Genomic DNA, 13072 nt, shown 5'->3' with positions numbered 1-13072 from the left:
CCAGTAAAACTTGATCAATGTTGCCTATGGTCAATGAACTATGGCCATTGTGGCTACTGAGGGTCATTAAGGGTAACTGTCTGCACACTTCTGCTCCCACCAATTGAAACATACACTTACCAAGAGCCAGGTACATTTATTACCAAATCCAATTATGTTTGTTTCCTTATTTTTCTGAATAATAGTATGATGAAAGATTACATTACCAAAGGGTAATTTTCCAGTGAAAATCAGGTTGAATGTTTTGCAAAGACTCAAAGGTAGGGCCGGCCCCGTGGCTTAGCGGTTAAGTGCGCGCACTCCGCTGCTGGTGGCCCGGGGTTCGGATTCCGGACACGCAGGGACGCACCGCTTCTCTGGCCATGCTGAGGCTGCGTCCCACATACAGCAACTAGAAGGATGTTCAGCTATGACATACAACTATCTACTGGGGCTTTGGGGAAAAATAAATAAATAAATAAAATTAAAGACTCAAAGGTAAGTAGCAAGACACATACACAACTGCTTGTCAAATCAACTGAGGAGTAGATAATCCAAAATACTGGAAGAGAAAAATCTAGTCTGTACGCAGACTGATTCACAAGTATCTAAGTTCTTACTCCACTTTAATGAAAAAAGTGCTGAAAATCATAACTAATGTCTTATGGGTATGATTTATGCAAGAAAAAAGTCAGAACTCTAATCACTGGATTCACATTCAAAGAAAAGGTCCACGGTTCTACCACAAGAGATAAAATTTATGTTATTCCCGGGGCCGGCCCAGTGACGCAAGCGGTTAAATGCATGCGCTCTGCTGTGGCGGCCTGGGGTTCGCCGGTTCGGATCCCGGGCGCGCACCGACGCACCACTTGTCAAGCCATGCTGTGGCGGGATGGGCATGGATGTTAGCCCAGGGCTAGTCTTCCTCAGCAAAAAGAGGAGGATTGGCAGATGATAGCTCAGGGTCGATCTTCCTCACACACACACAAAAAATTTATGTTATTCCTTTAAATAAAATTAAGGTATATATCTTTTTTCTTTATTCCCCACATTCCCCATGCCAACATTTTTTCCAATTAGCTGATATGATTAATTAACTCTGCTATAATATAGACTACAATAATAACAAAAAGTACAAACAGCATAATCATATTTGGCAAATAACACAACTGACTCTTGGTTAAGCAAAACTCAACTGGTGGAGGAGGAACTCATAGGCTTCATCACAGTAATCTACTACTAGCTATAAACTGTCATGTGGAGTGGGAAGCATCAGTCAACGGGTTTTTTACCGAATGGAAATCAGCTAATCTAATGATTTGGTTAAACAGAGATCAAATAGACCAAAGTTTTCATTGCATATTGCTTCACACAGCTTTAGTTTTTACTACTGGCAGGTATTACTTAAAAAGAAAACAAAAAAAAGATTCTACTTGGCCTAGTAAGTTAAAACTGGGAAATAAATAAAAAAGACCTCACAAATCCTGGATCTTTTGTCCCTCATCTGTCTTAAATTTTTCTCCAATTGTTTGCAGGACCATTGTCTCCACACCTTAATCTCTAAGCCTCCCACCACCGAAGGTATTTTTTAAAAATTACTTACAAATTTAAGATAGTTACTGCTCTTTTCTTAGTCACATCATATGTTGCATTAAAAGTTCTTCAAAATTATTTCTGAGAATAATAAATATAATAGTATAAAGAAGTCATCAAAAGAAGTTACATATGTGGTTTCTCGCTATGTACACATATAAAGTTAAAGGAACTGTGGCAACTTTGCCTCTCAATTCCAAATCCACCCTTCTGTGATAATGGAAGTGGGCCTTGTAAATACTTTTGCTTTGCTAATCGGCACAATGTTAAGCTTTGTCATCAGAGACTGCTGGAGGGACACTGCCAAGGAAGGACGTTTCTCTTCCTAGCTTCAGTGTGCCTGGCTAGCCAGGCTCCTACAGAGCATGCTTCCTCCAGCATTCAGTTCCTGCAGCAGACAGTGTCTCCAGCAGTAGGCTCCTGCAGGGCACAATTTTTCTACATGCTTGCCTCCTATAAATGAGGTTTCCATTACAAAGGACACAGCTTGCTCCTGCTAGGCTCATGGAGAAGGCAGCTTCTCCAACTCTTGGATCCCACAGCATTTGACAGCCAGCACCATCCAGGAGCTCCCTATGCACCTCCTCTGCCAGATTCAAAGCACTGTCACCAGCAAAGCACTTAACAACTTCACCATTCAGTTAGCCCCAGCCATGCTCTTTCCAATGAAGGGGAAGACAGCTCTTCTTAGGATGATCTATCTCAACCCTAGAGGTGGTGGCTGCTCCCTACAGCTGTTATTCCTATGATCTTTAGAGTTATCTTCAACTCTTATTAACCAATTCCCAGTTACTCCAACCTTCTGTTAATAATTCTATACACTAAGCTTTCTCTTTTCAAGTTACTGTGTAGTTTTTGCATCCTGATGGGACCCTGTCTGATACAGGTAAACAGACACAATAGAGATTTTAACACACTTTTCTCTGCTGATCAAGCAGTTAAAGAAATTTAAAGATATAGCTCTGAATACAAAATAGACAGGTTTGATCTGATGATTTTATATCCTTGCATGGAACAATTAAGAGAACTTATATTACTTTCAAGCATTTATAAAAATTTACTATATATCATGACAGAGCAAGTTTCAATAAATATCACAGAAGTGCTTTTGTCAAGACCAATAAAACTAGAAGATAACAACGCACTTTCAAATTTCCCAGTTCCTTTGAAAATTTAAAAACATAGGTCAAAGAATAAATATTAATGGAAACTGAGAAAACAGAAGTAACAATGAATACACCATAATAAAATTTGTGGGATACAATCAAAATAGTACTTTCAGAGGAAAAGTTACAGCATTAAATAAATATATAGGGAAAAAAGACAAAATATTAATGAGATCATCACCCAACTCAAGAAGTTAGAAAAAGGTCTAATAAATGTTTATTGTATAGCAAAAAAAAATAAAAGTTAGAAAAAGAACCGGGGCTGGCCCCATGGCGTAGCGGTTAAGTGCACGCGCTCCACTGCTGGCGGCCCAGGGTTGAGATCCTCGGCACGCACCGACGCACCGCTTGTCAGGCCATGCTGTGGCGGCGTCCCATATAAAGTGGAGGAAGATGGGCACAGATGTTAGCCCAGGGCCAGTCTTCCTCAGGAAAAAGAGGAGGATTGGCACAGATGTTAGCTCAGTGCTGATCTTCCTCACAAAAAAAGAAAAAGAACAAAGTAAACCCAAAGAAAGAAACACATAAAGAACAGAAATTAATATAAAGAACAGAATTAATATAAACCGAAATTGATATAAACACTACAAAGATGAATAACAATAAATGCTGGCTCTTTGAAAGGACAAATTAAATAGGCATAACTAATCAAGAAAAAGAAAGAAGGCATAAATATTAGGAATGATAAAGCAGTGACAGCTTCATACATAGCAAAGACTAAGTTATTAACATAATACTATCGAAAGCTCAATGAAATTGACAGATTTTTAGAAAAATGTAACTGGCCAAAACTGACTCAAGAAGAAATAGAAAACATAGACATATCTAGGATGATTAAATAATTTGAGATAGTAGTTAACCCATTCATAAAGAAACGACTAAGCCCAGACAGTTTTACAGGTAAATTCTATCATACTTTCAAAGAACAGATAAAACGTAATCTATTCCAGACACCAGAAAGAGAAAAAAAAGGCTAAGAGACAAATAATTTTATAAGGTTAGTACAGTCTAGACATCAAAACTGGGCAAAGACAGGACAAAATAGGAAAATTACAAGACAGGAAAACTATAGGTCAATCTTTCTTATGAACATGGAAATAGCCTAAGGAAAAAAAACAGCCAATTGCATCCAGCAAGACACTAAACAAAATACAAAAACAAAAATACACTACAAACAAGTGAGACTTATCCCAAAAATGCAAGGATGGTATAACATTAAAAAAATCAATTAGCATAAACACTGTCCTCTAGTTGATAAAGTTGCTTCCCAGTGGGGTATGGTTAACAGTTCTGATACTGTTAATACATGTATATTGGAACTGAACAATTTAAGTAAATAGATGATAGATGGTGGGAGCCAAGTTTCTCATTACAGATCTTTCTCAACTTACGATGGGGTTACATCCCGATAAATCTATCATAAGTTGAAAATATTGTTCATCATAAGTTGAAAATATTGTTAAGCTGAAATGCATTTAATACACCTAACCTACTGAACACCATAGCTTAGCCCCACCTACCTTAAACATGCTCAGAGAACACTTACATTAGCCTACAGTTGGGCAAAATAATCTAACACAAGGCCTATTTTATAATAAAGTATTGAATATCTCATGTAATTTATTGAATATTGTACTGAAAGTGAAAAACAGAATGGGTCTAAGTGTATCAGTTGTTTACCCTTGTGATCACGTAGCCGATTGGGAGCTGCCGCTGCCCAGTATCACAAGCGAGTATCAGACTGTGTATCGCTAGCCTGGGAAAAGATCAAAATTCAAAATTTGAAGTACGGTTTCTACTGAATGTGTATTGCTTTCACACCATTGCAGAGTTGAAAAATTTTAAGTTGAACCATTGTAAGTTGGAGACCATCTGTATTGAAGTGGGAGGTTACAGAAAAGCAAGAGAACAGGCTAGACTGATCCCTGTGATAATGGATTAGAGTTGAAGATATCAGTAAGAACATACATTTTTTTTTTAATTTTTATTTATTTATTTTTCCCCCAAAGCCCCAGGAGATAGTTGTATGTCATAGTTGCACATTCTTCTAGTTGCTGTATGTGGGACGCGGCCTCAGCATGGCCAGAGAAGCAGTGCGTCTGTGCGCACCCGTGATCCGAACCCGGGCCGCCTGCATCGGAGCGCACGCACTTAACCGCCAAGCCACAGGGCCAGCCCAGAACATACATTTAATTTAATCAACGAATGGTTGATTCTAAGACAGGGCAGGAAAGACACAAGATGAACGTGATGACTCTTATAGTGCAAGAACAAGATGAATCTTATAGTGCAAGAAAGTAAGGAAGTGTCCAAAAAAATTTGATGGAGGTGTATGTCAAAGGGGCACTGGAACCAAATGAAAGGGCTCCCAACAGCCAAAGCTGGAACAATTAGATCAACAAATTAAAGAAGTATTGGTTTATAATCCAAAGTATAAAATAAATATATATGAGACCATACTGATACGAGTAAATTAGTAAATGGAGGAGAAGAGAGAAATCTCCTATGCACAATTCCAAATAAATTATGGAGATATTCAAGTCTAAAACAGGCAGGGAATAATTTCCCTCTCCTCAAATATGGGCTGTGCACAGTGACCTCCTTCCAAAGAGGAGAGTATGGAATGAGGGGGTGGGGCGGGTATTTTTACGGTGAAGAAACTTGACAAACACTACTTCAGTCAGATGATCAAGTCAACATCAACAGTCATAAATCATGTTGCTAGTATGTACTCTTGATACGATGTGATGAAAATGGCACTTTATATGATCTTCCCCAAAACCCACAGCCTCAGTCTAATGAGGACATAAACATCAGACAAATTCTAATAGAAGGGTATCCTACAATATACGTGATTAGTACTCCTCAAAACTATCATGAACATCAAAAACAAGGAACGTGAGAAAAATGTCACAGTCAAGAGGAGCCTAAGAAGACATGACAGCTAAATGTAACATGGTGTCCTGGAACAGAAAAAGCATGGACATTAGGTGAAAATGAAGGAAATCTGAATAAACTATGAGCTGTAGTTAATAATAATGTATCAATGTTGGTTCTTAATTATAAGAAATGTATCATACTAATGTAATATAATGTATTAACAACGGGGAAAACTGGTGGGGTGTAGGGTGACAGGTGGAAATTCTCTGTACTTGTCAATTTTTCTGTAAATCTAAAACTGTTCTAACAAATAGAGTCTATTAATAAAAAGATAACTAGTATATTTCATCATATTAGATTAGAGAAGAAAAAATATGATCATCTTAACATCTGCACAGAAAGAGCATGATAAAATTCAACACTAACTCGTAGCAAACTTGGAGTTTATGGAAGTTTAAGAAAGAATCTTTTTTTTTTTAATTTTTTCCCCCAAAGCCCCAGTAGATAGTTGTATGTCATAGCTGCACATCCTTCTAGTTGCTGTATGTGGGACACGGCCTCAGCATGGCCGGAGAAGCAGTGCGTCAGTGCGCGCCTGGGATCCGAGCCTGGGACCCGAACCGAGGCCGCCAGCAGTGGAGCGCGCGCACTTAACTGCTAAGCCACGGGGCCAGCCCCGTGAAAGAATCTTTCTTAAACTAATAAAAGATATATTTCTACTGAAAAAAATCCTCACATTATACATCATACATGATGGTGAAACCCTAGAAACATCTTTAAAATCAAGTTTGCTTTCATTTGAAAGAAGTGTAAGACATGAAATGAGATAGAACTGGAAAGGAAGAAACAAAGCTGACATTCACACTAGGATCACCTTTGTAGAAAATCTACAAATTATTAGAACTAATAAGAGTTTCTCAAAGTTGCTGAATGTAAGATTAATATACAAAAAGCAATAGCTTTCCTAAATGATAGCAAACAGTTTTAAAACATAACTGATAAAAAGATATTATTTACAACAACAACAAAACCATAAGGTACATAGGAATTAATCTAATACAAACTGTGCAAGACCTTTATGGAGAAAATAACAAAAGATCTAAACCATTGGTCTAGAAACCTTTTCTTCTTCAACAGCCAGAAAGTAAATATTTTATGTTTACAGGCCATCTGGTCTGTCACAACTACTTAACTCTGCCACTGCAGCTCCAAAGCAACCACAAACAACGTGTAAACAAATAGGTGTGGCTGTGTTCTAATAAAACTTTATTTACAAAAACAGGCAGTCTACCTCTGATCTAAATAAATGACGAAATATATCTCAATCATACATAGGAAAACTCAATATCAAAGTTGGCAATTCTCTCCAACTTTACCTATAAACTCAGAGCAATTCCAGTCAAATTTAACAAGCTGACCATAAAATTCAAATTGAAGTGCAAAGGACCTAGCAGAGTCAGGACATTTTTTATTTTGATGGGAAGGGAGTAAACTTTTTATTGAAGTATAACATAAATACAGAAAAAAGCATAAATCATAAGAATACAGTCTTTTGATTTTTCACAAACTGAACACATCCATGTAACTACCACTCAGATCAAGGAATAGATCATTACCAGCACCCTAGAAGGACTCCTTGTGCCCTCTTGTAGCCACTATCCACTCTCAAATGTTGGCAAAGATGTGTGGAGAATAAAAGCATACACATTGCCAATCACTTGCTTTACAGAGGAAGGACTTGCTTATCAACGGAGGAATGAGAGGTATCTGTGATGTGTAGATTCCAAATTAGAACACCACCAATCTTGGAGGAAAGGCATATATGGAGAACTATAAATAAAACAGCCTAGTCGGAATGGACCTCAGGTAGAACAGGATTGGGAGATAAGACTGACAAATTTCATCCGAGTCAAACAGAAGATAGTAAATGTCAAACCAAGGAATCTGGTCTTGAACTTTCAGAAGATAGGAGCACAGGTTTTTGAGTTAGAAACATTAGAAATGAAATAGGAAGATTAATGTGTGGCATGAACTAGAAAGACAAAACTATAGGAAAAGAAACTGGGAAGGAGGCTGCTATAAGAGTCCATGATAAGACTTAACCCAAGATGGAGCCAGTGAGAATGAAAAGAATGTTTATATAAGGCATAATGATGGAAGAAAGCAAACAAGGTAAATGCCTGGATATAGGAAGTCTCAACAATCATTTCCTGCCTCAATTCACTCTTAAGCTACAAGCTTCCACTATCTTTGACTCTTTCCTTATCTCCACACTCATTTTCAAGTAGTCACAACTTTTTTGTTTTTTTTAAGTCTTTTTTTTTTTTAATTTTATTTATTTATTTTTTTCCCCCAAAGCCCCAGTAGATAGTTGTATGTCATAGCTGCACATCCTTCCAGTTGCTGTATGTGGGACGTGGCCTCAGCATGGCTGGAGAAGCGGTGCATCAGTGCGCGCCCGGGATCCGAACCCGGGCCGCCAGCAGCAGAGCGCGCGCACCCAACCGGCAAGCCATGGGGCCGGCCCTAGTCACAACTTCTTAGTGATTTTATTTTTAAGTCTCTCAAATTTAATGTCTTCTTCCAACTCACAGTCATGGTTCCAGTTTCAGATATAATTATTTCTCAATTAAATTATTATAAGTCCTGTCGACAACAAAAAAACAAGGCAATTAAAAACTGGGCACCATGGGCCGGCCCTGTGGCTTGGTGGTTAAGTGCACGCGCTGCGATGCTGGCGGCCCGGGTTCGGATCCCGGGTGCGCATCGAGGCACCACTTCTCTGTCCATCCTGAGGCCGAGTCCCACATACAGCAACTAGAAGGGTGTGCAGCTATGACATACAACTATCTACTGGGGCTTTGGGGGCAAAAAATAAAATAAATAAAATCTTTAAAAAAAAAAAAAAAAAAAAAAAAACTGGGCACCATTATCAAGTGGGATTTATTCCAGGGATGCAGGGATGGCTTAACATTCACAAATCAATCAACGTAATACACCACATTAATAAAATGAAGAATAAAAATCACATGATCATCTCAATAGATGCAGAGAAAGCATTTGACAAGATACAGCATCCATTTATGATAAAAACTCTGAATAAAATGGATATAGAAGGAAAGTACCTCAACATAATAAAGACCATATATGAGAAACCCACAGCTGATATCATCCTCAATGGTGAAAAACTGAAAGCTATCCCTCTAAGAATAGGAACCAGACAAGGATGCCCACTGTCACCACTCCTATTTAACATAGTACTGGAAGTCCTAGCCAGAGCAATCAAGCAAGAGAAAGAAATAAAAGGGATCCAAATTGGAAAGGAAGAAGTGAAACTGTCACTATTTGCAGATGACATGATTTTATATATAGAAAACCCTAAAGAATCCACCAGAAAACTTTTAGAAGGAATAAACGAATATGGTAAAGTTGCAGGATACAAAATCAACATACAAAAATCAGTTGCATTTCTGTACACTAACAACGAAGTAGCAGAAAGAGAAATTAAGAATACCATCCCATTTACAATTGCAACAAAAAGAATAAAATACCTAGGAATAAACTTAACCAAAGAGGTGAAAGATCTGTACACTGAAAACTATAAAACATTGCTGCAAGAAATTGAAGAAGACACAAAGAAATGGAAAGATATTCCGTGCTCTTGGATTGGAAGAATTAATATAGTTAAGATGTCCATACTTCCTAAAGCCATCTATAGATTCAATGCAATCCCTATCAAAGTTCCAACAACATTTTTCACAGAAATAGAACAAAGAATCCTAAAATTTATATGGAACAACAAAAGACCCCGAATAGCTAAAGGAATCCTGAGAAAAAAGAACAAAGCTGGAGGTATCACACTCCCTGATTTCAAAATATAGTACAAAGCTATAGTAACCAAAACAGCATGGTACTGGCACAAAAACAGACACACAGATCAATGGAATAGAATCGAAAGCCCAGAAATAAACCCACACATCTATGGACAGCTAATCTTTGACAAAGGAGCCAAGAACATACAATGGGGAAAAGAAAGTCTCTTCAACAAATGGTGTTGGGAAAACTGGATAGCCACATGCAAAAAAATGAAAGTAGACCCTTACCTTACACCATACACAAAAATTAACTCCAAATGGATTAAAGACTTGAATGTAAGACCTGAAACTGAAACTTCTAGAAGAAAACATAGGCAGCACGCTATTCGACATCGGTCTTAGCAACATCTTTTCAAACACCACGTCCGACCGGGCAAGAGAAACAATAGAAAAAAATAAACAAATGGGACTATATCAAACTAAAAAGCTTCTGCACAGCAAAGGAAACCATCAACAAAACGAAAAGACAACCTAACAATTGGGAGAAGATATTTGCAAACCATACTTCTGATAAGGGCTTAATCTCCAAAATATATAAAGAACTCATGCATCTCACCAACAAAAAAACTACCAACCCAATTAAAAAATGGGCAAAAGACCTGAACAGACATTTCTCCAAAGAAGATATACAGATGGCCAACAGACACATGAAAAGACGTTCAAAATCACTAACTATCAGGGAAATGCAAATCAAAACTACAATGAGATATCACCTCACGCCCGTCAGAATGGCTATAATTAACAAGACAGGAAACAACATGTGTTGGAGAGGATGTGGAGAGAAGGGAACTCTCATACACTGCTGGTGGGAGTGCAAACTGGTGCGGCCACTATGGAAAACAGTATGGAGTTTCCTCAAAAAATCAAGGATAGAACTACCATATGATCCAGCTATTCCACTGTTGGGTATTTATCCAAAGAACTTGAAAACACCAATTTGCAAAGGTACATGCACCCCTGTGTTCATTGCAGCATTATTCACAATAGCCAAGACTTGGAAGCAACCTAAGTGCCCATCAAGGGACGAATGGATAAAGAAGATGTGGTATATATACACAATGGAATACTACTCAGCCATAAGAAACGATGAAATCCAGCCATTTGTGACAACATGGATGGACATTGAGGGTATAATGCAAAGTGAAATAAGTCAGAGAGAGAAGGTCAAATACCGTATGATTTCCTTCATTAAGTAGTAGATAATAACAACAATAAACAAACACATAGGGACAGAGATTGGATTGGTGGTTACCAGAGGAGAAGGGGGGAGAGAGGAGGGTGAAAGGGATAATTCGGTACATGTGTGTGGTGATGGGTTGTAATTAGTATTTTGGTGGCGAACATGATGTAATCTATGCAGGAATAGAAGTACAATGATGTACACCTGAAATTTTTACAATGTTATAAACCAATGTTACTGCAATAAACAAAAAATTAAAAAAAAAAAAGAATGAAGGTAAAAAAATAAAAAAATAAAAATAAATAAATAAATAAAATAAAATAAAAACTGGGCAAAGGATCTGAACAGACATCTTTCCAAAGAAGACAAACAGATGGCCAACAGACACATGAAAAGATGTTCAACATCACTATTAGGGAAATGCAAATCAAAACTACGAGATATCACCTCAAGCCTGTCAGACGGGCTAAAATTAGCAAAACAAGAAATAACAAGTGTTGGAGAAGATATGGAGAAAAGGGAACCCTCATATACTGCTGCGGAGAATGTAAACTGGTGCAGTCACTATGGAAAACAGTATGGAGATTTCTCAAAAAATTAAGAATAGAACATATGATCCAGCTATTCCACTTCTGGGTATTTGTCCAAAGAACACAAACACACAAATAGGAAAAGATATTTTTACCCTTATGTTCACTGCAGCATTATTCACAATAGCCAAGACTGGGAAACAACCTAAATGCCCATTGATAGATGAATGGATAAAGAAGATGTGGTATATATACACAATGGAATAGTACTTAGCCACCAAAAAAAGATGAAATTTTGCCATTTGTGATAACATGGATGGAATGTGAGTGTATTATGCTAAGCAAAATAAGTCAGCCAGAAAAAGTCAAATACCATACTATATGATTTCACTCATAAGTGGAAGATAAAAACAACAACAAATAAACACACAGATATAGAGATTAGATTGGTGGTTATCAGAGGGAAGCGGGGAGAGAGGAGGGCAAAATGGGTAACAGGGCACATGTGTATGGTGACTGCAATTAGTCTTTGGGAGGTGAACATGATGTAGTCTACACAGAAATCAAAATATAATGATGTACACCTGAAATTTATATAATGTTATAAACCAATGTTACCTCAATAAAAAAAAATTATTATAAAAGTCTCATAGCTGGTTTCCATCCTACAAATAGTTTTACCATTTTCCACACTAAAATCAAAATTAATCCTGTTCATGTCTAGCCTGTGTAGTTCAAGTCCTTTCCAGAAATATCTACTACTTTTCTAACTATCTCACGCTGCTCCCCTCATCTACTCTAGTCAGTCACACCATAGATTCTGTACCACCACAGCACATGTTTCTATAATGCAAGTTAGCACATATATTCAGAAATAAAGAAATGATGTCAGTATAAAGCAGAAATTATGTTGGTTCAGACAGGGTTCTTCCCAGGATGTTAAAGTTTTGCACCATTAATTAACAGCAGCTAAAGGCAGAAAGCCCTGAAGGAATCTAGTCCTGTATATTATGCCCTTACCCTAGATGCCCATCACTCCTCTCTCCTCGTCTCAGTACAGCAACAGGCTTTGTCCTGCAAGAGCGTAAGCATGGTTTTCCTCAATCTTTGTAGGGGGTGAGGGGACCCTAACATAAGGCAGTGAGCCAGAGTCATCCAGTCTGGCTCTGGCTCCAACCATCCATCCATCACAACATTTCACATAAAATCTGCAACTGCCTCTGCACATACAACCTCTGATGTTTATGTCCCTCTGTTCCTGGCTCCACAACTCAACAGCCTCAATCATTCCTTATTCTTCATTCCATCAAGCTATCTTTATCTTTCTTTTTTCTTGAGAAAAAGACAGATATTTATCTATTAGGAATTTAACATGTCTTCTCAACTACATCAATATTTTAATTAAAATTGTTATTGTTCCTGTTGGTGTTCTAGTAACACAGGTAGATAGGTTTTGAGTATTCTGCCTCTATTTTTCCCACAAACCCTGTTTCAGTGAGTCGCAGAACTAAAAGTTTTTCAAGAATGCATATAATATTAGAGCAGAAATGTCTGTACCTGCAGTTCCTAAAATGTGCCATGTACTTCAATTCCAAAATATCTTGCTCATTCTGTTTCCTTACCTGGACTGCTCATGTCCTTCCCAAACCCAGTTACCATAAAAGAGAAGATCCTTTTCTACAGACATAATTAATCCCCATTCCCTTATTCTACTGACACGCTGAACACATCATTATTGCACTGAGCAACCTCTACTGCAATCATTTGCTTTCTAAGTTGTTCTTAGACTTTAGCATGCATCAGGAACAGCTGGAGAAGTTAAAACACAAGATTGATGGGCTCTGTCCCCAAAGTTTCTGATTCCATAGG

At 37.8% G+C, this 13072-nt stretch overlaps 1 protein-coding gene across 5 annotated transcripts in view; it reads right to left on the bottom strand.

Moving 5' to 3' along the window:
* The window catches only part of CASP8AP2 (caspase 8 associated protein 2), a 40553-nt gene that overhangs the window by 23008 nt on the left and 4473 nt on the right, over positions 1-13072 (bottom strand). For 2 of the 5 annotated variants that reach the window (XR_015555223.1, XM_087443888.1), the window contains exon 1: positions 1583-2695. The exons of 1 other annotated variant lie outside the window; for it this stretch is intronic. The gene's annotated coding sequence lies outside the window, so the exon portion shown is untranslated. 2 more of the 5 variants (XM_087443890.1, XM_087443889.1) reach the window with 2 other exon arrangements.

This window comes from Ceratotherium simum, chromosome 19 (genome assembly GCF_057802395.1).
Source record: "Ceratotherium simum simum isolate JZ-2026a chromosome 19, ASM5780239v1, whole genome shotgun sequence".
Taxonomy (NCBI): domain Eukaryota; kingdom Metazoa; phylum Chordata; class Mammalia; order Perissodactyla; family Rhinocerotidae; genus Ceratotherium; species Ceratotherium simum.
The sequence above is the reverse complement of the archived record's forward strand: the minus strand, read 5'-3'. Positions and strand labels throughout refer to the sequence as shown.